The 23,881-nt window shown below is 43.8% G+C and overlaps 2 long non-coding RNA genes across 9 annotated transcripts in view; both read left to right on the top strand.

The window, feature by feature from the left end:
* LOC307181494 overlaps window positions 1–10,194 on the top strand; it is a 44,858-nt gene extending 34,664 nt beyond the window's left edge. The window contains exons 2-3 of the long non-coding RNA XR_013826912.1: window positions 8,526–8,611; window positions 10,106–10,194. This is a non-coding gene — a long non-coding RNA (uncharacterized lncRNA). The remainder of the gene's footprint in view (window positions 1–8,525; window positions 8,612–10,105) is intronic.
* Window positions 1–23,881, top strand: part of LOC307181492 — a 2,017,432-nt gene that overhangs the window by 900,864 nt on the left and 1,092,687 nt on the right. For 7 of the 8 annotated variants that reach the window (XR_013826904.1, XR_013826906.1, XR_013826907.1 and 4 more), the window contains exon 5: window positions 18,005–18,082. This is a non-coding gene — a long non-coding RNA (uncharacterized lncRNA). Of the gene's footprint in view, window positions 1–18,000; window positions 18,083–23,881 lie in introns of all 8 variants that reach the window. The other variant, XR_013826905.1, reaches the window with a different exon arrangement.

Genomic DNA, 23,881 nt, shown 5'->3' with positions numbered 1-23,881 from the left:
TTAAAGGCACTGACTGTCCAAGACGGGAGAGTGTTAGTAAAGCGTCTGGAATGTTGCACCCGAGTACCAGGGGCGGAAAACTGAGACATATTTGAACACGTCTCCCGATCACACGATTGATCATACTCTGGGTTCCACATGCATGTTTTAGCTGAAGGAAGAATACCTTAAACCTGGAGAGTTGAGACCCGTGGAATGGGTACCATGCAATATGACTTCAAAGGGTCTTCATTTGCTCACCGAACCTCTCCAATCCTATCACTGCTGCATTTATGCCCCAGTACACACGCTTGATTCTCTTTCGGAGACATAGCAATCCCTAGGTTTTAAGATACTTACTAGTCAGGTACATTCTTAGGCGTTTAATATGGGGTGTTGAGTCCATTTCGTTGAGCTAGGAGTAGCTCTTGTCTATTCCATATTTGGCTTAAGGAACTTTATCTGTGCTCATTTCAATCTCTGGTTTTATGCAGCACCCCAACTCACCTTTCCCCTTAAGCAAGCATAAGTTGGTTTTCTAAATTTGAGACCCTGTTCTGTTTTGGAATTCAGTTCCTGTGTAGTCAAGTTTACATTCCGTGTATTAGTGATATCTTTTGATGTTTCTTTTTCTGTATGACTTATTTCAGTTAGAATCATCATACCTGAATCCACTCATTATGCTGCTACGGGCCTGATGACATAGATTTCATTGCTGAGTGATACTGCATTGTACGTAAGTACCACAAGTTCTTTATCCATTTTTCACTTTCTGTGATATTGAACTTGTACGGTAAACGAGGTTCTTGTAAACAGAGGCGTCCCAAACTTTGGGGTGGCTGTGTCTTTTTGATTTTAATTTCCCTAAGCTATAGGACCATAAGTGGAAGTGCCCTAGGCTCTGTTGCTTTGTTTTTTAGATGTTTCAGGAAACACCATACACTTCTCCCGAGTGTCTGTTGGCAATTTACATCCCGCCCATCAGCATAACAAGGCTCCCAGTTCTCCATGGCCTGTCCTGCCTTTCTGGATTTTACACTTTTTTCAGATGGCCCTTTTGACCGGGGGGAAGTGAGACTTCATTGTAGTGCAGATTTCCTTTGCAAGCTTGCTTGGTTGGCCAAAAAGGGCGTATGCGTTTTTTCCTGAATATATTCAGGAAAAAACGCATACGCCCTTTTTGGCCAAGTGCATCATTGTGGACGTTCTGCCTCTTTTCCTATGCTTTCAATGCAATTCCAGTCTACCTCCTGAAATCGGTTTCCTGCAATTCTGCCCCGCTTTCAAGTCCTCTTGGCAGCCTTACTTCAGTCTATTTTTGGACGATAGCTGTCATTTATAACTCTGCAGGTTTGTGAATTACAGTGCCCCTGAGCTCCTTTCTTCAACTCGCTTTCTTGTGACCTGGCCGCAACACCGCAGGATGGCTTCAGGCCCTAATCTGGTTCCGGTACGGCACGCTGAGCCTTTGGTTAATTCCTCTTCCTGGTGGGAAATTAGAGTTAAATTTGCCCGTCCAGACACCTCCAGCTAGCCTCTCATTGGTTCTCGCTATTCCTGTTCATCTTCCGCAGAAATTGCAAACTGGGCCAAACAGGAGGTTAAAGGGACTGACTCTCCAAGTGGGGAGAGTGTTAGTAAAGCGTCTGGAATGTTGCACCCGAGTACCAGGGGAGGAAAACTGAGACATATTTGAACACGTCTCCCGATCACATGGTTGATCATACTCTGGGTTCCACATGCATGTTTTAGCTGAAGGAAGAATACCTAAAATCTGCGTAGTTGAAACCCGTGGAATGGGTACCATGCAATATGACTTCAAAGGGTCTTCATTTGCTCACTGAACCTCTCCAATCCTATCACTGCTGCGTTTATGCCCCTGTACACATGCTTGATTCTCTTTCGGAGACATAGCAATCCATAGGTTTTAAGATACTTACTAGTCAGGTACATTCTTAGGCGTTTAATATGCGGTGTTGAGTCCATTTCGTTGAGCAAGGAGTAGCTCTTGTCTATTCCATATTTGGCTTAAGGAACTTTATCTGTGCTCATTTCAATCTCTGGTTTTATGCAGCACCCCAACTCACCTTTCCCCTTAAGCAAGCATAAGTTGGTTTTCTAAATTTGAGACCCTGTTCTGTTCTGTAATTCAGTTCCTGTGTAGCCAAGTTTACATTCCGTGTATTACTGATATCTTATGATGTTTCTTTTTCTGTGTGACTTATTTCAGTTAGAATCATCATACCTGAATCCACTCATTGTGCTGCTAAGGGCCTGATGACACAGATTTCATTGCTGAGTGATATTGCTCTGTAAGTAAATACCACAACTTTTTTATCCATTTTTCACTTTCTGCGATGTTGAACTTGTACTGTAAACGAGGTTCTTGTAAACAGAGCCGTTCGAAACTTTGGGGTGGCTGTGTCTTTTTGATTTTAAATTCCCTAAGCTATAGGACCATAAGTGGAAGTGCCCTAGGCTCTGTTGCTTTGTTTTTTAGATGTTTCAGGAAACACCATACACTTCTCCCGAGTGTTTGTTGGCAATTTATATCCCGCCCTTCAGCATAACAAGGCTCCCAGTTCTCCATGGCCTGTCCTGCCTTTCTGGATTTTACACTTTTTTCAGATGGCCCTTTTGACCGGGGGGAAGTGAGACTTCATTGTAGTGCAGATTTCCTTTGCAAGTTTGCTTGGTTGGCCAAAAAGGGCGTATGCGTTTTTTCCTGAATATATTTAGGAAAAAAAGCATACGCCCTTTTTGGCCAAGTGCATCATTGTGGACGTTCTGCCTCTTTTCCTATGCTTTCAATGCAATTCCAGTCTACCTCCTGAAATCGGTTTCCTGCAATTCTGCCCCGCTTTCAAGTCCTCTTGGCAGCCTTACTTCAGTCTATTTTTGGACGATAGCTGTCATTTATAACTCTGCAGGTTTGTGAATTACAGTGCCCCTGAGCTCCTTTCTTCAACTCGCTTTCTTGTGACTTGGCCACAACACCGCAGGATGGCTTCAGGCCCTAATCTGGTTCCGGCCCGGCATGCTGAGCCTTTGGTTAATTCCTCTTCCTGGTGGGAAATGAGAGTTAAATTTGCCCGTCCAGACACCTCCAGCTAGCCTCTCATTGGTTCTCGCTATTCCTGTTCATCTTCCGCAGAAATTGCAAACTGGGCCAAACAGGAGGTTAAAGGCGCTGACTCTCCAAGTGGGGAGAGTGTTAGTAAAGCGTCTGGAATGTTGCACCCGAGTACCAGGGGAGGAAAACTGAGACATATTTGAACACGTCTCCCGTTCACATGGTTGATCATACTTGGGTTCCACATGCATGTTTTAGCTGAAGGAAGAATACCTTAAACCTGTGTATTTGAAACCCGTGGAATGGGTACCATGCAATATGACTTCAAAGGGTCTTCATTTGCTCTCCGAACCTCTCCAATCCTATCACTGCTGCGTTTATGCCCCTGTACACATGCTTGATTCTCTTTCGGAGACATAGCAATCCATAGGTTTTAAGATACTTACTAGTCAGGTACAATCTTAGGCATTTAATATGCGGTGTTGAGTCCATTTCGTTGAGCAAGGAGTAGCTCTTGTCTATTCCATATTTGGCTTAAGGAACTTTATCTGTGCTCATTTCAATCTCTGGTTTTATGCAGCACCCCAACTCTCCTTTCCCCTTAAGCAAGCATAAGTTGATTTTCTAAATTTGAGACCCTGTTCTGTTCTGTAATTCAGTTCCTGTGTAGCCAAGTTTACATTCCGTGTATTACTGATATCTTATGATGTTTCTTTTTCTGTGTGACTTATTTCAGTTAGAATCATCATACCTGAATCCACTCATTGTGCTGCTAAGTGCCTGATGACACAGATTTCATTGCTGAGTGATATTGCTTTGTAAGTAAATACCACAACTTCTTCATCCATTTTTCACTTTCTGCGATGTTGAACTTGTACTGTAAACGAGTTTCTTGTAAACAGAGCCGTTCCAAACTTTGGGGTGGCTGTGTCTTTTTGATTTTAATTTCCCTAAGCTATAGGACCATAAGTGGAAGTGCCCTAGGTTCTGTTGCTTTGTTTTTTACATGTTTCAGGAAACACCATACACTTCTCCCGAGTGGTTGTTGGCAGTTTACATCCCGCCCATCAGCATAACAAGGCTCCCAGTTCTCCATGGCCTGTCTTGTCTTTCTGGATTTTACACTTTTTTCAGATGGCCCTTTTGACCGGGGGGAAGTGAGACTTCATTGTAGTGCAGATTTCCTTTGCAAGCTTGCTTGGTTGGCCAAAAAGGGCGTATGCGTTTTTTCCTGAATATATTCAGGAAAAAACGCATACGCCCTTTTTGGCCAAGTGCATCATTGTGGACGTTCTGCCTCTTTTCCTATGCTTTCAATGCAATTCCAGTCTACCTCCTGAAATCGGTTTCCTGCAATTCTGCCCCGCTTTCAAGTCCTCTTGGCAGCCTTACTTCAGTATATTTTTGGACGATAGCTGTCATTTATAACTCTGCAGGTTTGTGAATTACAGTGCCCCTGAGCTCCTTTCTTCAACTCGCTTTCTTTTGAGCTGGCCCCAACACCGCAGGATGGCTTCAGGCCCTAATCTGGTTACGGTACGGCACGCTGAGCCTTTGGTTAATTCCTCTTCCTGGTGGGAAATGAGAGTTAAATTTGCCCGTCCAGACACCTCCAGCTAGCCTCTCATTGGTTCTCGCTATTCCTGTTCATCTTCCGCAGAAATTGCAAACTGGGCCAAACAGGAGGTTAAAGGCGCTGACTCTCCAAGTGGGGAGAGTGTTAGTAAAGCGTCTGGAATGTTGCACCCGAGTACCAGGGGAGGAAAACTGAGACATATTTGAACACGTCTCCCGTTCACATGGTTGATCATACTCTGGGTTCCACATGCATGTTTTAGCTGAAGGAAGAATACCTTAAACCTGGAGAGTTGAGACCCGTGTAATGGTTACCATGCAATATGACTTCAAAGGGTCTTCATTTGCTCACCGAACCTCTCCAATCCTATCACTGCTGCGTTTATGCCCCAGTACACATGCTTGATTCTCTTTTGGAGACATAGCAATCCATAGGTTTTAAGATACTTACTAGTCAGGTACATTCTTAGGCGTTTAATATGGGGTGTTGAGTCGATTTCGTTGAGCAAGGAGTAGCTCTTGTCTATTCCATATTTGGCTTAAGGACCTTTATCTGTGCTCATTTCAATCTCTGGTTTTATGCAGCACCCCAACTCACCTTTCCCCTTAAGCAAGCATAAGTTGGTTTTCTAAATTTGAGACCCTGTTCTGTTTTGGAATGCAGTTCCTGTGTAGCCAAGTTTACATTCCGTGTATTAGTGATATCTTATGATGTTTCTTTTTCTGTGTGACTTATTTCAGTTAGAATCATCGTACCTGAATCCACTCATTATGCTGCTACGGGACTGATGACATAGATTTCATTGCTGAGTGATACTGCATTGTACGTAAGTACCACAAGTTCTTTATCCATTTTTCACTTTCTGTGATATTGAACTTGTACGGTAAACGAGGTTCTTGTAAATGGAGGAGTCCCAAACTTTGGGGTGGCTGTGTCTTTTTGATTTTAATTTCCCTAAGCTATAGGACCATAAGTGGAAGTGCCCTAGGCTCTGTTGCTTCGTTTTTTAGATGTTTCAGGAAACACCATACACTTCTCCTGAGTGTCTGTTGGCAATTTACATCCCGCCCATCAGCATAACAAGGCTCCCAGTTCTCAATGGCCTGTTGCCTTTCTGGATTTTACACTTTTTTCAGATGGCCCTTTTGACCGGGGAGAAGTGAGACTTCATTGTAGTGCAGATTTCCTTTGCAAGCTTGCTTGGTTGGCCAAAAAGTGCGTATGCGTTTTTTCCTTAATATATTCAGGAAAAAACGCATACGCCCTTTTTGGCCAAGTGCATCATTGTGGACGTTCTGCCTCTTTTCCTATGCTTTCAATGCAATTCCAGTCTACCTCCTGAAATCGGTTTCCTGCAATTCTGCCCCGCTTTCAAGTCCTCTTGGCAGCCTTACTTCAGTCTATTTTTGGACGAGAGCTCTCATTTATAACTCTGCAGGTTTGTGAATTACAGTGCCCCTGAGCTCCTTTCTTCAACTCGCTTTCTTGTGACCTGGCCGCAACACCGCAGGATGGCTTCAGGCCCTAATCTGGTTCCGGCCCGGCATGCTGAGCCTTTGGTTAATTCCTCTTCCTGGTGGGAAATGAGAGTTAAATTTGCCCTTCCAGACACCTCCAGCTAGTCTCTCATTGGTTCTCGCTATTCCTGTTCATCTTCCGCAGAAATTGCAAACTGGGCCAAACAGGAGGTTAAAGGGACTGACTCTCCAAGTCGGGAGAGTGTTAGTAAAGCGTCTGAATGTTGCACCCGAGTACCAGGGGAGGAAAACTGAGACATATTTGAATACATCTCCCGTTCACATGGTTGATCATACTCTGGGTTCCACATGCATGTTTTAGCTGAAAGAAGAATACCTTAAACATGGGTAGTTGAAACCCGTGGAATGGGTACCATGCAATATTACTTCAAAGGGTCTTCATATGCTCACCGAAACTCTCCAATCCTATCACTGCTGCGTTTATGCCCCTGTACACATGCTTGATTCTCTTTCGGAGACATAGCAATCCATAGGTTTTAAGATACTTACTAGTCAGGTACATTGTTAGGTGTTTAATATGCGGTGTTGAGTCCATTTTGTTGAGCAAGGAATAGCTCTTGTCTATTCCATATTTGGCTTAAGGAACTTTATCTGTGCTCATTTCAATCTCTGGTTTTATGCAGCACCCCAACTCACCTTTCCCCTTAAGCAAGCATAAGTTGGTTTTCTAAATTTGAGACCCTGTTCTGTTCTGTAATTCAGTTCCTGTGTAGCCAAGTTTACATTCCGTGTATTACTGATATCTTATGATGTTTCTTTTTCTGTGTGACTTATTTCAGTTAGAATCATCATACCTGAATCCACTCATTGTGCTGCTAAGGGCCTGATGACACAGATTTCATTGCTGAGTGATATTGCTTTGTAAGTAAATACCACAACTTCTTTATCCATTTTTCACTTTCTGCGATATTGAACTTGTACTGTAAACGAGGTTCTTGTAAACAGAACCGATGCAAACTTTGGGGTGGCTGTGTGTTTTTGATTTTAATTTCCCTAAGCTATAGGACCATAAGTGGAAGTGCCCTAGGTTCTGTTGCTTTGTTTTTTAGATGTTTCAGGAAACACCATACACTTCTCCCGAGTGGTTGTTGGCAATTTACATCCCGCCCATCAGCATAACAAGGCTCCCAGTTCTCCATGGCCTGTCCTGCCTTTCTGGATTTTACCCTTTTTTCAGATGGCCCTTTTGACCGGGGAGAAGTGAGACTTCATTGTAGTGCAGATTTCCTTTGCAAGCTTGCTTGGTTGGCCAAAAAGTGCGTATGCGTTTTTTCCTGAATATATTCAGGAAAAAACGCATACGCCCTTTTTGGCCAAGTGCATCATTGTAGACGTTCTGCCTCTTTTCCTATGCTTTCAATGCAATTCCAGTCTACCTCCTGAAATCGGTTTCCTGCAATTCTGCCCCGCTTTCAAGTCCTCTTGGCAGCCTTACTTCAGTATATTTTTGGACGATAGCTGTCATTTATAACTCTGCAGGTTTGTGAATTACAGTGCCCCTGAGCTCCTTTCTTCAACTCGCTTTCTTTAGAGCTGGCCGCCACACCGCAGGATGTCTTCAGGCCCTAATCTTGTTCCGGTACGGCACGCTGAGCCTTTGGTTATTTCCTCTTCCTGGTGGGAAATGAGAGTTAAATTTGCCCGTCCAGACACCTCCAGCTAGTCTCTCATTGGTTCTCGCTATTCCTGTTCATCTTCCGCAGAAATTGCAAACTGGGCCAAACAGGAGGTTAAAGGGACTGACTCTCCAAGTCGGGAGAGTGTTAGTAAAGCGTCTGGAATGTTGCACCCGAGTACCAGGGGAGGAAAACTGAGACATATTTGAACACGTCTCCCGTTCACATGGTTGATCATACTCTGGGTTCCACATGCATGTTTTAGCTGAAGGAAGAATACCTTAAACCTGGAGAGTTGAGACCCTTGTAATGGGTACCATGCAATATGACTTCAAAGGGTCTTCATTTGCTCACCGAACCTCTCCAATCCTATCACTGCTGCGTTTATGCCCCTGTACACACGCTTGATTCTCTTTTGGAGACCTAGCAATCCATAGGTTTTAAGATACTTACTAGTCAGGTACATTCTTAGGCGTTTAATATGGGGTTTTGAGTCGATTTCGTTGAGCAAGGAGTAGCTCTTTTCTATTCCATATTTGGCTTAAGGAAATTTATCTGTGCTCATTTCAATCTCTGGTTTTATGCAGCACCCCAACTCACCTTTACCCTTAAGCAAGCATAAGTTGGTTTTCTAAATTTGAGACCCTGTTGTGTTTTGGAATGCAGTTCCTGTGTAGCCAAGTTTACATTCCGTGTATTAGTGATATCTTATGATGTTTCTTTTTCTGTGTGACTTATTTCAGTTAGAATCATCATACCTGAATCCACTCATTGTGATGCTAAGAGCCTGATGACACAGATTTCATTGCTGAGTGATATTGCTTTGTACGTAAGTACCACAACTTCTTTATCCATTTTTCACTTTCTGTGATATTGAACTTGTACGGTAAACGAGGTTCTTGTAAACGGAGGCGTCCCAAACTTTGGGGTGGCTGTGTCTTTTTGATTTTAATTTCCCTAAGCTATAGGACCATAAGTGGAAGTGCCCTAGGCTCTGTTACTTCGTTTTTTAGATGTTTCAGGAAACACCATACACTTCTCCCGAGTGTCTGTTGGCAATTTACATCCCGCCCATCAGCATAACAAGGCTCCCAGTTCTCCATGGCCTGTCCTGCCTTTCTGGATTTTACCCTTTTTTCAGATGGCCCTTTTGACCGGGGAGAAGTGAGACTTCATTGTAGTGCAGATTTCCTTTGCAAGTTTGCTTGGTTGGCCAAAAAGTGCGTATGCGTTTTTTCCTGAATATATTCAGGAAAAAACGCATACGCCCTTTTTGGCCAAGTGCATCATTGTGGACGTTCTGCCTCTTTTCCTATGCTTTCAATGCAATTCCAGTCTACCTCCTGAAATCGGTTTCCTGCAATTCTGCCCCGCTTTCAAGTCCTCTTGGCAGCCTTACTTCAGTCTATTTTTGGACGATAGCTGTCATTTATAACTCTGCAGGTTTGTGAATTACAGCGCCCCTGAGCTCCTTTCTTCAACTCGCTTTCTTGTGACCTGGCCGCAACACCGCAGGATGTCTTCAGGCCCTAATCTGGTTCTGGCACGGCACGCTGAGCCTTTGTTTAATTCCTCTTCCTGGTGGGAAATGAGAGTTAAATTTGCCCGTCCAGACACCTCCAGCTAGCCTCTCATTGGTTCTCGCTATTCCTGTTCATCTTCCGCAGAAATTGCAAACTGGGCCAAACAGGAGGTTAAAGGGACTGACTCTCCAAGTCGGGAGAGTGTTAGTAAAGCGTCTGGAATGTTGTACCCGAGTACCAGGGGAGGAAAACTGAGACATATTTGAACACGTCTCCCGTTCACATGGTTGATCATACTCTGGGTTCCACATGCATGTTTTAGCTGAAGGAAGAATACCTTAAACCTGGAGAGTTGAGACCCGTGTAATGGGTACCATGCAATATGACTTCAAAGGGTCTTCATTTGCTCACCGAACCTCTCCAATCCTATCACTGCTGCGTTTATGCCCCTGTACACATGCTTGATTCTCTTTTGGAGACATAGCAATCCCTAGGTTTTAAGATACTTACTAGTCAGGTACATTCTTAGGCGTTTAATATGCGGTGTTGAGTCCATTTCGTTGAGCAAGGAGTAGCTCTTGTCTATTCCATATTTGGCTTAAGGAACTTTATCTGTGCTCATTTCAATCTCTGGTTTTATGCAGCACGCCAACTCACCTTTACCCTTAAGCAAGCATAAGTTGGTTTTCTAAATTTGAGACCCTGTTCTGTTCTGTAATTCAGTTCCTGTGTAGTCAAGTTTACATTCCGTGTATTACTGATATCTTATGATGTTTCTTTTTCTGTGTGACTTATTTCAGTTAGAATCATCATACCTGAATCCACTCATTGTGATGCTAAGAGCCTGATGACACAGATTTCATTGCTGAGTGATATTGCTTTGTACGTAAGTACCACAACTTCTTTATCCATTTTTCACTTTCTGCGATGTTGAACTTGTACTGTAAACGAGTTTCTTGTAAACAGAGCCGTTCCAAACTTTGGGGTGGCTGTGTCTTTTTGATTTTAATTTCCCTAAGCTATAGGACCATAAGTGGAAGTGCCCTAGGCTCTGTTGCTTTGTTTTTTAGATGTTTCAGGAAACACCATACACTTCTCCCGAGTGTCTGTTGGCAATATACAACCCGCCCATCAGCATAACAAGGCTCCCAGTTCTCCATGGCCTGTCCTGCCTTTCTGGATTTTACACTTTTTTCAGATGGCCCTTTTGACTGGGGCGAAGTGAGACTTCATTGTAGTGCAGATTTCTTTGCAAGCTTGCTTGGTTGGCCAAAAAGGGCGTATGCGTTTTTTCCTGAATATATTCAGGAAAAAACGCATACGCCCTTTTTGGCCAAGTGCATCATTGTGGACGTTCTGCCTCTTTTCCTATGCTTTCAATGCAATTCCAGTCTACCTCCTGAAATCGGTTTCCTGCAATTCTGCCCCGCTTTCAAGTCCTCTTGGCAGCCTTACTTCAGTCTATTTTTGGACGATAGCTGTCATTTATAACTCTGCAGGTTTGTGAATTACAGTGCCCCTGAGCGCCTTTCTTCAACTCGCTTTCTTGTGACCTGGCCGCAACACCGCAGGACGTCTTCAGGCCCTAATCTGGTTCTGGCACGGCACGCTGAGCCTTTGGTTAATTCCTCTTCCTGGTGGGAAATGAGAGTTAAATTTGCCCATCCAGACACCTCCAGCTAGTCTTTCATTGGTTCTCGCTATTCCTGTTCATCTTCCACAGAAATTGCAAACTTGGCCAAACAGGAGGTTAAAGGCGCTGACTCTCCAAGTGGGGAGAGTGTTAGTAAAGCGTCTGGAATGTTGCACCCGAGTACCAGGGTACGAAAACTGAGACATATTTGAACACGTCTCCCGATCACATGGTTGATCATACTCTAGGTTCCACATGCATGTTTTAGATGAAGGAAGAATACCTTAAACCTGGAGAGTTGAGACCCGTGGAATGGGTACCATGCAATATGACTTCAAAGGGTCTTCATTTGCTCACCGAACCTCTCCAATCCTATCACTGCTGCGTTTATGCCCCTGTACACATGCTTGATTCTCTTTCGGAGACATAGCAATCCATAGGTTTTAAGATACTTACTAGTCAGGTGCATTCTTAGGCGTTTAATATGGGGTTTTGTGTCCATTTCGTTGAGCAAGGAGTAGCTCTTGTCTATTCCATATTTGGCTTAAGGAACTTTATCTGTGCTCATTTCAATCTCTGGTTTTATGCAGCACCCCAACTCACCTTTCCCCTTAAGCAAGCATAAGTTGGTTTTCTAAATTTGAGACCCTGTTCTGTTTTGGAATGCAGTTCCTGTGTAGCCAAGTTTACATTCCGTGTATTACTGATATCTTATGATGTTTTTTTTTCTGTGTGACTTATTTCAGTTAGAATCATCGTACCTGAATCCACTCATTATGCTGCTATGGGCCTGATGACATAGATTTCATTGCTGAGTGATACTGCATTGTACGTAAGTACCACAACTTCTTTATCCATTTTTCACTTTCTGTGATATTGAACTTGTACGGTAAACGAGGTTCTTGTAAACGGAGGCGTCCCAAACTTTGGGGTGGCTGTGTTTTGATTTTAATTTCCCTAAGCTATAGGACCATAAGTGGAAGTGCCCTAGGTTCTGTTGCTTTGTTTTTTAGATGTTTCAGGAAACACCATACACTTCTCCCGAGTGGTTGTTGGCAATTTACATCCCGCCCATCAGCATAACAAGGCTCCCAGTTCTCCATGGCCTGTCCTGCCTTTCTGGATTTTACACTTTTTTCAGATGGCCCTTTTGACCGGGGGGAAGTGAGACTTCATTGTAGTGCAGATTTCCTTTGCAAGCTTGCTTGGTTGGCCAAAAAGGGCGTATGCGTTTTTTCCTGAATATATTCAGGAAAAAACGCATACGCCCTTTTTGGCCAAGTGCATCATTGTGGACGTTCTGCCTCTTTTCCTATGCTTTCAATGCAATTCCAGTCTACCTCCTGAAATCGGTTTCCTGCAATTCTGCCCCGCTTTCAAGTCCTCTTGGCAGCCTTACTTCAGTCTATTTTTGGACGATAGCTGTCATTTATAACTCTGCAGGTTTGTGAATTACAGTGCCCCTGAGCTCCTTTCTTCAACTCGCTTTCTTTTGAGCTGGCCGCAACACCGCAGGATGGCTTCAGGCCCTAATCTGGCTCCGGTACGGCACGCTGAGCCTTTGGTTATTTCCTCTTCCTGGTGGGAAATGAGAGTTAAATTTGCCCGTCCAGACACCTCCAGCTAGCCTCTCATTGGTTCTCGCTATTCCTGTTCATCTTCCGCAGAAATTGCAAACTGGGCCAAACAGGAGGTTAAAGGCGCTGACTCTCCAAGTGGGGAGAGTGTTAGTAAAGCGTCTGGAATGTTGCACCCGAGTACCAGGGGAGGAAAACTGAGACATATTTGAACACGTCTCCCGATCACATGGTTGATCATACTCTGGGTTCCACATGCATGTTTTAGCTGAAGGAAGAATACCTAAAACCTGGGTAGTTGAAACCCGTGGAATGGGTACCATGCAATATGACTTCAAAGGATCTTCATTTGCTCACCGAACCTCTCCAATCCTATCACTGCTGCGTTTATGCCCCTGTACACATGCTTGATTCTCTTTCGGAGACATAGCAATCCATAGGTTTTCAGATACTTACTAGTCAGGTACATTCTTAGGCGTTTAATATGCGGTGTTGAGTCCATTTCGTTGAGCAAGGAGTAGCTCTTGTCTATTCCATATTTGACTTAAGGAACTTTATCTGTGCTCATTTCAATCTCTGGTTTTATGCAGCACCCCAACTCACCTTTCCCCTTAAGCAAGCATAAGTTGGTTTTCTAAATTTGAGACCCTGTTCTGTTCTGTAATTCAGTTCCTGTGTAGCCAAGTTTACATTCCGTGTATTACTGATATCTTATGATGTTTCTTTTTCTGTGTGACTTACTTCAGTTAGAATCATCATACCTGAATCCACTCATTGTGCTGCTAAGGGCCTGATGACACAGATTTCATTGCTGAGTGATATTGCTTTGTAAGTAAATACCACAACTTCTTTATCCATTTTTCACTTTCTGCGATGTTGAACTTGTACTGTAAACGAGGTTCTTGTAAACAGAGCCGTTCCAAACTTTGGGGTGGCTGTGTCTTTTTTATTTTAATTTCCCTAAGCTATAGGACCATAAGTGGAAGTGCCCTAGGTTCTGTTGCTTTGTTTTTTAGATGTTTCAGGAAACACCATACACTTCTCCCGAGTGGTTGTTGGCAATTTACATCCCGCCCATCAGCATAACAAGGCTCCCAGTTCTCCATGGCCTGTCCTGCCTTTCTGGATTTTACACTTTTTTCAGATGGCCCTTTTGACCGGGGGGAAGTGAGACTTCATTGTAGTGCAGATTTCCTTTGCAAGCTTGCTTGGTTGGCCAAAAAGGGCGTATGCGTTTTTTCCTGAATATATTCAGGAAAAAACGCATACGCCCTTTTTGGCCAAGTGCATCATTGTGGACGTTCTGCCTCTTTTCCTATGCTTTCAATGCAATTCCAGTCTACCTCCTGAATTCGGTTTCCTGCAATTCTGCCCCGCTTTCAAGTCCTCTTGGCAGCCTTACTTCAGTCTATTTTTGGACGATAGCTGTCATTTATAACTCTGCAGGTTTGTGAATTACAGTGCCCCTGAGCTCCTTTCTTCAACTCGCTTTCTTTTGAGCTGGCTGCAACACCGCAGGATGGCTTCAGGCCCTAATCTGGCTCCGGTACGGCACGCTGAGCCTTTGGTTATTTCCTCTTCCTGGTGGGAAATGAGAGTTAAATTTGCCCGTCCAGACACCTCCAGCTAGCCTCTCATTGGTTCTCGCTATTCCTGTTCATCTTCCGCAGAAATTGCAAACTGGGCCAAACAGGAGGTTAAAGGCGCTGACTCTCCAAGTGGGGAGAGTGTTAGTAAAGCGTCTGGAATGTTGCACCCGAGTACCAGGGGAGGAAAACTGAGACATATTTGAACACGTCTCCCGATCACATGGTTGATCATACTCTGGGTTCCACATGCATGTTTTAGCTGAAGGAAGAATACCTAAAACCTGGGTAGTTGAAACCCGTGGAATGGGTACCATGCAATATGACTTCAAAGGATCTTCATTTGCTCACCGAACCTCTCCAATCCTATCACTGCTGCGTTTATGCCCCTGTACACATGCTTGATTCTCTTTCGGAGACATAGCAATCCATAGGTTTTCAGATACTTACTAGTCAGGTACATTCTTAGGCGTTTAATATGCGGTGTTGAGTCCATTTCGTTGAGCAAGGAGTAGCTCTTGTCTATTCCATATTTGACTTAAGGAACTTTATCTGTGCTCATTTCAATCTCTGGTTTTATGCAGCACCCCAACTCACCTTTCCCCTTAAGCAAGCATAAGTTGGTTTTCTAAATTTGAGACCCTGTTCTGTTCTGTAATTCAGTTCCTGTGTAGCCAAGTTTACATTCCGTGTATTACTGATATCTTATGATGTTTCTTTTTCTGTGTGACTTACTTCAGTTAGAATCATCATACCTGAATCCACTCATTGTGCTGCTAAGGGCCTGATGACACAGATTTCATTGCTGAGTGATATTGCTTTGTAAGTAAATACCACAACTTCTTTATCCATTTTTCACTTTCTGCGATGTTGAACTTGTACTGTAAACGAGGTTCTTGTAAACAGAGCCGTTCCAAACTTTGGGGTGGCTGTGTCTTTTTTATTTTAATTTCCCTAAGCTATAGGACCATAAGTGGAAGTGCCCTAGGTTCTGTTGCTTTGTTTTTTAGATGTTTCAGGAAACACCATACACTTCTCCCGAGTGGTTGTTGGCAATTTACATCCCGCCCATCAGCATAACAAGGCTCCCAGTTCTCCATGGCCTGTCCTGCCTTTCTGGATTTTACACTTTTTTCAGATGGCCCTTTTGACCGGGGGGAAGTGAGACTTCATTGTAGTGCAGATTTCCTTTGCAAGCTTGCTTGGTTGGCCAAAAAGGGCGTATGCGTTTTTTCCTGAATATATTCAGGAAAAAACGCATACGCCCTTTTTGGCCAAGTGCATCATTGTGGACGTTCTGCCTCTTTTCCTATGCTTTCAATGCAATTCCAGTCTACCTCCTGAAATCGGTTTCCTGCAATTCTGCCCCGCTTTCAAGTCCTCTTGGCAGCCTTACTTCAGTCTATTTTTGGACGATAGCTGTCATTTATAACTCTGCAGGTTTGTGAATTACAGTGCCCCTGAGCTCCTTTCTTCAACTCGCTTTCTTTTGAGCTGGCCGCAACACCGCAGGATGGCTTCAGGCCCTAATCTGGCTCCGGTACGGCACGCTGAGCCTTTGGTTATTTCCTCTTCCTGGTGGGAAATGAGAGTTAAATTTGCCCGTTCAGACACCTCCAGCTAGTCTCTCATTGGTTCTCGCTATTCCTGTTCATCTTCCGCAGAAATTGCAAACTGGGCCAAACAGGAGGTTAAAGGCGCTGACTCTCCAAGTGGGGAGAGTGTTAGTAAAGCGTCTGGAATGTTGCAGCCGAGTACCAGGGGAGGAAAACTGAGACATATTTGAACACGTCTCCCGATCACATGGTTGATCATACTCTGGGTTCCACATGCATGTTTTAGCTGAAGGAAGAATACCTAAAACCTGGGTAGTTGAAACCCGTGGAATGGGTACCATGCAATATAACTTCAAAGGATCTTCATTTGCTCACCGAACCTCTCCAATCCTATCACTGCTGCGTTTATGCCCCTGTACACATGCTTGATTCTCTTTCAGAGACATAGCAATCCATAGGTTTTAAGATACTTACTAGTCAGGTACATTCTTAGGCGTTTAATATGCGGTGTTGAGTCCATTTCGTTGAGCAAGGAGTAGCTCTTGTCTATTCCATATTTGACTTAAGGAACTTTATCTGTGCTCATTTCAATCTCTGGTTTTATGCAGCACCCCAACTCACCTTTCCCCTTAAGCAAGCATAAGTTGGTTTTCTAAATTTGAGACCCTGTTCTGTTCTGTAATTCAGTTCCTGTGTAGCCAAGTTTACATTCCGTGTATTACTGATATCTTATGATGTTTCTTTTTCTGTGTGACTTACTTCAGTTAGAATCAACATACCTGAATCCACTCATTGTGCTGCTAAGCGCCTGATGACATAGATTTCATTGCTGAGTGATATTGCTTTGTAAGTAAATACCACAACTTCTTTATCCATTTTTCACTTTCTGCAATGTTGAACTTGTACTGTAAACGAGGTTCTTGTAAACAGAGCCGTTCCAAACTTTGGGGTGGCTGTGTCTTTTTGATTTTAATTTCCCTAAGCTATAGGACCATAAGTGGACGTGCCCTAGGTTCTGTTGCTTTGTTTTTTAGATGTTTCAGGAAACACCATACACTTCTCCCGAGTGGTTGTTGGCAATTTACATCCCGCCCATCAGCATAACAAGGCTCCCAGTTCTCCATGGCCTGTCCTGCCTTTCTGGATTTTACACTTTTTTCAGATGGCCCTTTTGACCAGGGGGAAGTGAGACTTCATTGTAGTGCAGATTTCCTTTGCAAGCTTGCTTGGTTGGCCAAAAAGGGCGTATGCGTTTTTTCCTGAATATATTCAGGAAAAAACGCATACGCCCTTTTTGGCCAAGTGCATCATTGTGGACGTTCTGCCTCTTTTCCTATGCTTTCAATGCAATTCCAGTCTACCTCCTGAAATCGGTTTCCTGCAATTCTGCCCCGCTTTCAAGTCCTCTTGGCAGCCTTACTTCAGTCTATTTTTGGACGATAGCTGTCATTTATAACTCTGCAGGTTTGTGAATTACAGTGCCCCTGAGCTCCTTTCTTCAACTCGCTTTCTTTTGAGCTGGCCGCAACACCGCAGGATGGCTTCAGGCCCTAATCTGGCTCCGGTACGGCACGCTGAGCCTTTGGTTATTTCCTCTTCCTGGTGGGAAATGAGAGTTAAATTTGCCCGTCCAGACACCTCCAGCTGGCCTCTCATTGGTTCTCGCTATTCCTGTTCATCTTCCGCAGAAATTGCAAACTGGGCCAAACAGGAGGTTAAAGGGACTGACTCTCCAAGTCGGGAGAGTGTTAGTAAAGCATCTGGAATGTTGCACCCGAGTACCAGGGGAGGAAAACTGAGACATATTTGAGCACGTCTCCCGTTCACATGGTTGATCATACTTGGGTTCCACATGCATGTTTTAGATGAAGGAAGAATACCTTAAACCTGGAGAGTTGAGACCCGTGTAATGGGTACCATGCAATATGACTTCAAAGGGTCTTCATTTGCTCACCGAACCTCTCCAATCCTATCACTGCTGCGTTTATGCCCCTGTACACATGTTTGATTCTCTTTTGGAGACATAGCAATCCATAGGTTTTACGATACTTACTAGTCAGGAACATTCTTAGGCGTTTAATATGCGGTGTTGAGTCCATTTCGTTGAGCAAGGAGTAGCTCTTGTCTATTCCATATTTGACTTAAGGAAGTTTATCTGTGCTCATTTCAATCTCTGGTTTTATGCAGCACCCCAACTCACCTTTCCCCTTAAGCAAGCATAAGTTGGTTTTCTAAATTTGAGACCCTGTTCTGTTCTGTAATTCAGTTCCTGTGTAGCCAAGTTTACATTCCGTGTATTACTGATATCTTATGATGTTTCTTTTTCTGTGTGACTTATTTCAGTTAGAATCATCATACCTGAATCCACTCATTGTGCTGCTAAGGGCCTGATGACACAGATTTCATAGCTGAGTGATATTGCTTTGTAAGTAAATACCACAACTTCTTTATCCATTTTTCACTTTCTGCGATGTTGAACTTGTACTGTAAACGAGGTTCTTGTAAACAGAGGCGTCCCAAACTTTGGGGTGGCTGTGTCTTTTTGATTTTAATTTCCCTAAGCTATAGGACCATAAGTGGCAGTGCCCTAGGCTCTGTTGCTTTGTTTTGTAGAAGATTCAGGAAACACCATACAGTTCTCCCAAGTGTCTGTTGGCAATTTACATCCCGCCCATCAGCATAACAAGGCTCCCAGTTCTCCATGGCCTGTCCTGCCTTTCTGGATTTTACACTTTTTTCAGATGGCCCTTTTGACCGGGGGGAAGTGAGACTTCATTGTAGTGCAGATTTCCTTTGCAAGCTTGCTTGGTTGTCCAAAAAGGGCGTATGCGTTTTTTCCTGAATATATTCAGGAAAAAACGCATACGCCCTTTTTGGCCAAGTGTATCATTGTGGACGTTCTGCCTCTTTTCCTATGCTTTCAATGCAATTCCAGTCTACCTCCTGAAATCGGTTTCCTGCAATTCTGCCCCGCTTTCAAGTCCTCTTGGCAGCCTTACTTCAGTCTATTTTTGGACGATAGCTGTCATATATAACTCTGCAGGTTTGTGAATTACAGTGCCCCTGAGCTCCTTTCTTCAACTCGCTTTCTTGTGACCTGGCCGCAACACCGCAGGATGGCTTCAGGCCCTAATCTGGTTCCGGCCCGGCATGCTGAGCCTTTGGTTAATTCCTCTTCCTGGTGGGAAATGAGAGTTAATTTTGCCCGTCCAGACACCTCCAGCTAGTCTCTCATTGGTTCTCGCTATTCCTGTTCATCTTCCGCAGAAATTGCAAACTGTGCCAAACAGGAGGTTAAAGGGACTGACTCTCCAAGTGGGGAGAGTGTTAGTAAAGCGTCTGGAATGTTGCACCCGAGTACCAGGGGAGGAAAACTGAGACATATTTGAACACGTCTCCCGATCACATGGTTGATCATACTCTGGGTTCCACATGCATGTTTTAGCTGAAGGAAGAATACCTAAAACCTGGGTAGTTGAAACCCGTGTAATGGGTACCATGCAATATGACTTCAAAGGGTCTTCATTTGCTCACCAAACCTCTCCAATCCTATCACTGCTGCGTTTATGCCCCTGTACACATGCTTGATTCTCTTTCGGAGACATAGCAATCCATAGGTTTTAAGATACTTACTAGTCAGGTACATTCTTAGGCGTTTAATATGGGGTGTTGAGTCCATTTCGTTGAGCAAGGAGTAGCTCTTGTCTATTCCATATTTGGCTTAAGGAACTTTATCTGTGCTCATTTCAATCTCTGGTTTTATGTAGCACCCCAACTCACGTTTCCCCTTAAGCAAGCATAAGTTGGTTTTCTAAATTTGAGACCCTGTTCTGTTCTGTAATTCAGTTCCTGTGTAGCCAAGTTTACATTCCGTGTATTAGTGATATCTTATGATGTTTCTTTTTCTGTGTGACTTATTTCAGTTAGAATCATCGTACCTGAATCCACTCACTATGCTGCTACGGGCCTGATGACATAGATTTCATTGCTGAGTGATACTGCATTGTACGTAAGTACCACAAGTTCTTTATCCATTTTTCACTTTCTGTGATATTGAACTTGTACGGTAAACGAGGTTCTTGTAAACGGAGGCGTCCCAAACTTTGGGGTGGCTGTGTCTTTTTGATTTTAATTTCCCTAAGCTATAGGACCATAAGTGGAAGTGCCCTAGGCTCTGTTGCTTTGTTTTTTAGATGTTTCAGGAAACACCATACACTTCTCCCGAGTGGTTGTTGGCAATTTACATCCCGCCCATCAGCATAACAAGGCTCCCAGTTCTCCATGGCCTGTCCTGCCTTTCTGGATTTTACACTTTTTTCAGATGGCCCTTTTGACCGGGGGGAAGTGAGACTTCATTGTAGTGCAGATTTCCTTTGCAAGCTTGCTTGGTTGGCCAAAAAGGGCGCATGCGTTTTTTCCTGAATATATTCAGGAAAAAACGCATACGCCCTTTTTGGCCAAGTGCATCATTGTGGACGTTCTGCCTCTTTTCCTATGCTTTCAATGCAATTCCAGTCTACCTCCTGAAATCGGTTTCCTGCAATTTTGCCCCGCTTTCAAGTCCTCTTGGCAGCCTTACTTCAGTCTATTTTTGGACGATAGCTGTCATTTATAACTCTGCAGGTTTGTGAATTACAGTGCCCCTGAGCTCCTTTCTTCAACTCGCTTTCTTGTGACCTGGCCGCAACACCGCAGGATGGCTTCAGGCCCTAATCTGGTTCCGGCCCGGCATGCTGAGCCTTTGGTTAATTCCTCTTCCTGGTGGGAAATGAGAGTTAAATTTGCCCCTCCAGACACCTCCAGCCAGCCTCTCATTGGTTCTCGCTATTCCTGTTCATCTTCCGCAGAAATTGCAAACTGGGCCAAACAGGAGGTTAAAGGGACTGACTCTCCAAGTGGGCAGAGTGTTAGTAAAGCGTCTGGAATGTTGCACCCGAGTACCAGGGGAGAAAAACTGAGACATATTTGAACACGTCTCCCGATCACATGGTTGATCATACTCTGGGTTCCACATGCATGTTTTAGCTGAAGGAAGAATACCTAAAACCTGGGTAGTTGAAACCCGTGTAATGGGTACCATGCAATATGACTTCACAGGGTCTTCATTTGCTCACCAAACCTCTCCAATCCTATCACTGCTGCGTTTATGCCCCTGTACACATGCTTGATTCTCTTTCGGAGACATAGCAATCCATAGGTTTTAAGATACTTACTAGTCAGGTACATTCTTAGGCGTTTAATATGCGGTGTTGAGTCCATTTCGTTGAGCAAGGAGTAGCTCTTGTCTATTCCATATTTGGCTTAAGGAACTTTATCTGTGCTCATTTCAATCTCTGTTTTTATGCAGCACCTCAACTCACCTTTCCCCTTAAGGAAGCATAAGTTGGTTTTCTAAATTTGTGACCCTGTTCTCTTTTGGAATTCAGTTCCTGTGTAGCCAAGTTTACATTCCGTGTATTAGTGATATCTTATGATGTTTCTTTTTCTGTGTGACTTATTTCAGTTAGAATCATCGTACCTGAATCTACTCATTATGCTGCTACAGGCCTGATGACATAGATTTCATTGCTGAGTGATACTGCATTGTACGTAAGTACCACAAGTTCTTTATCCATTTTTCACTTTCTGCGATGTTGAACTTGTACTGTAAACGAGGTTCTTGTAAACAGAGCCGTTCCAAACTTTGGGGTGGCTGTGTCTTTTTGATTTTAATTTCCCTAAGCTATAGGACCATAAGTGGAAGTGCCCTAGGCTCTGTTGCTTTGTTTTTTAGATGTTTCAGGAAACACCATACACTTCTCCCGAGTGTCTGTTGGCAATTTACATCCCGCCCATCAGCATAACAAGGCTCCCAGTTCTCAATGGCCTGTTGCCTTTCTGGATTTTACACTTTTTTCAGATGGCCCTTTTGACCGGGGTGAAGTGAGACTTCATTGTAGTGCAGATTTCCTTTGCAAGCTTGCTTGGTTGGCCAGAAAGGGCGTATGCGTTTTTTCCTGAATATATTCAGGAAAAAACGCATACGCCCTTTTTGGCCAAGTGCATCATTGTGGACGTTCTGCCTCTTTTCCTATGCTTTCAATGCAATTCCAGTCTACCTCCTGAAATCGGTTTCCTGCAATTCTGCCCCACTTTCAAGTCCTCTTGGCAGCCTTACTTCAGTCTATTTTTGGACGATAGCTGTCATTTATAACTCTGCAGGTTTGTGAATTACAGTGCCCCTGAGCTCCTTTCTTCAACTCGCTTTCTTGTGAGCTGGCCGCAACACCGCAAGATGGCTTCAGGCCCTAATCTGGTTCTGGCATGGCACGCTGAGCCTTTGGTTAATTCCTCTTCCTGGTAGGAAATGAGAGTTAAATTTTGCCCGTCCAGACACCTCCAGCTAGTCTCCATTGGTTCTCGCTATTCCTGTTCATCTTCCGCAGAAATTGCAAACTGGGCCAAACAGGAGGTTAAAGGGACTGACTCTCCAAGTGGGGAGAGTGTTAGTAAAGCGTCTGGAATGTTGCACCCGAGTACCAGGGGAGGAAAACTGAGACATATTTGAACACGTCTTCCGATCACATGGTTGATCATACTCTAGGTTCCACATGCATGTTTTAGCTGAAGGAAGAATACCTTAAACCTGGGTAGTTGAAACCCGTGGAATGGGTACCATGCAATATGACTTCAAAGGGTCTTCATTTGCTCACCAAACCTCTCCAATCCTATCACTGCTGCGTTTATGCCCCTGTACACATGCTTGATTCTCTTTTGGAGACATAGCAATCCATAGGTTTTAAGATACTTACAAGTCAGGTACATTCTTAGGCGTTTAATATGCGGTGTTGAGTCCATTTCGTTGAGCAAAGAGTAGCTCTTGTCTATTCCATATTTGGCTTAAGGAACTTTATCTGTGCTCATTTCAATCTCTGGTTTTATGCAGCACCCCAACTCACGTTTACCCTTAAGCAAGAATAAGTTGGTTTTCTAAATTTGAGACCCTGTTCTGTTCTGTAATTCAGTTCCTGTGTAGCCAAGTTTACATTCCGTGTATTACTGATATCTTATGATGTTTCTTTTTCTGTGTGACTTATTTCAGTTAGAATCATCATACCTGAATCCACTCATTGTGCTGCTAAGGGCCTGATGACACAGATTTCATTGCTGAGTGATATTGCTTTGTAAGTAAATACCACAACTTCTTTATCCATTTTTCACTTTCTGCGATGTTGAACTTGTACTGTAAACGAGGATCTTGTAAACAGAGCCGTTCCAAACTTTGGGGTGGCTCTGTCTTTTTGATTTTAATTTCCCTAAGCTATAGGACCATAAGTGGCAGTGCCCTAGGCTCTGTTGCTTTGTTTTTTAGATGTTTCAGGAAACACCATACACTTCTCCCAAGTGTCTGTTGGCAATTTACATCTCGCCCATCAGCATAACAAGGCTCCCAGTTCTCCATGGCCTGTCCTGCCTTTCTGGATTTTACACTTTTTTCAGATGGCCCTTTTGACCGGGGGGAAGTGAGACTTCATTGTAGTGCAGATTTCCTTTGCAAGCTTGCTTGGTTGGCCAAAAAGGGCGTATGCGTTTTTTCCTGAATATATTCAGGAAAAAACGCATACGCCCTTTTTGGCCAAGTGCATCATTGTGGACGTTCTGCCTCTTTTCCTATGCTTTCAATGCAATTCCAGTCTACCTCCTGAAATCGGTTTCCTGCAATTCTGCCCCGCTTTCAAGTCCTCTTGGCAGCCTTACTTCAGTCTATTTTTGGACGATAGCTGTCATTTATAACTCTGCAGGTTTGTGAATTACAGTGCCCCTGAGCTCCTTTCTTCAACTTGCTTTCTTGTGACCTGGCCGCAACACCGCAGGATGGCTTCAGGCCCTAATCTGGTTCCGGCATGGCACGCTGAGCCTTTTGTTATTTCCTTTTCCTGGTGGGAAATGAGAGTTAAATTTGCCCGTCCAGACACCTCCAGCTAGTCTCTCATTGGTTCTCGCTATTCCTGTTCATCTTCCGCAGAAATTGCAAACTGGGCCAAACAGGAGGTTAAAGGCGCTGACTCTCCAAGTGGGGAGAGTGTTAGTAAAGCATCTGGAATGTTGCACCCGAGTACCAGGGGAGGAAAACTGAGACATATTTGAACACGTCTCCCGTTCACATGGTTGATCATACTTGGGTTCCACATGCATGTTTTAGCTGAAGGAAGAATACCTTAAAACTGGAGAGTTAAGACCCGTG

Source organism: Stenella coeruleoalba, assembly GCF_951394435.1.
Source record: "Stenella coeruleoalba genome assembly, contig: scaffold_58, whole genome shotgun sequence".
NCBI lineage: Eukaryota > Metazoa > Chordata > Mammalia > Artiodactyla > Delphinidae > Stenella > Stenella coeruleoalba.
Note: the sequence above shows the minus strand (reverse complement) of the source record. Positions and strands in the feature narration are given on the sequence as shown.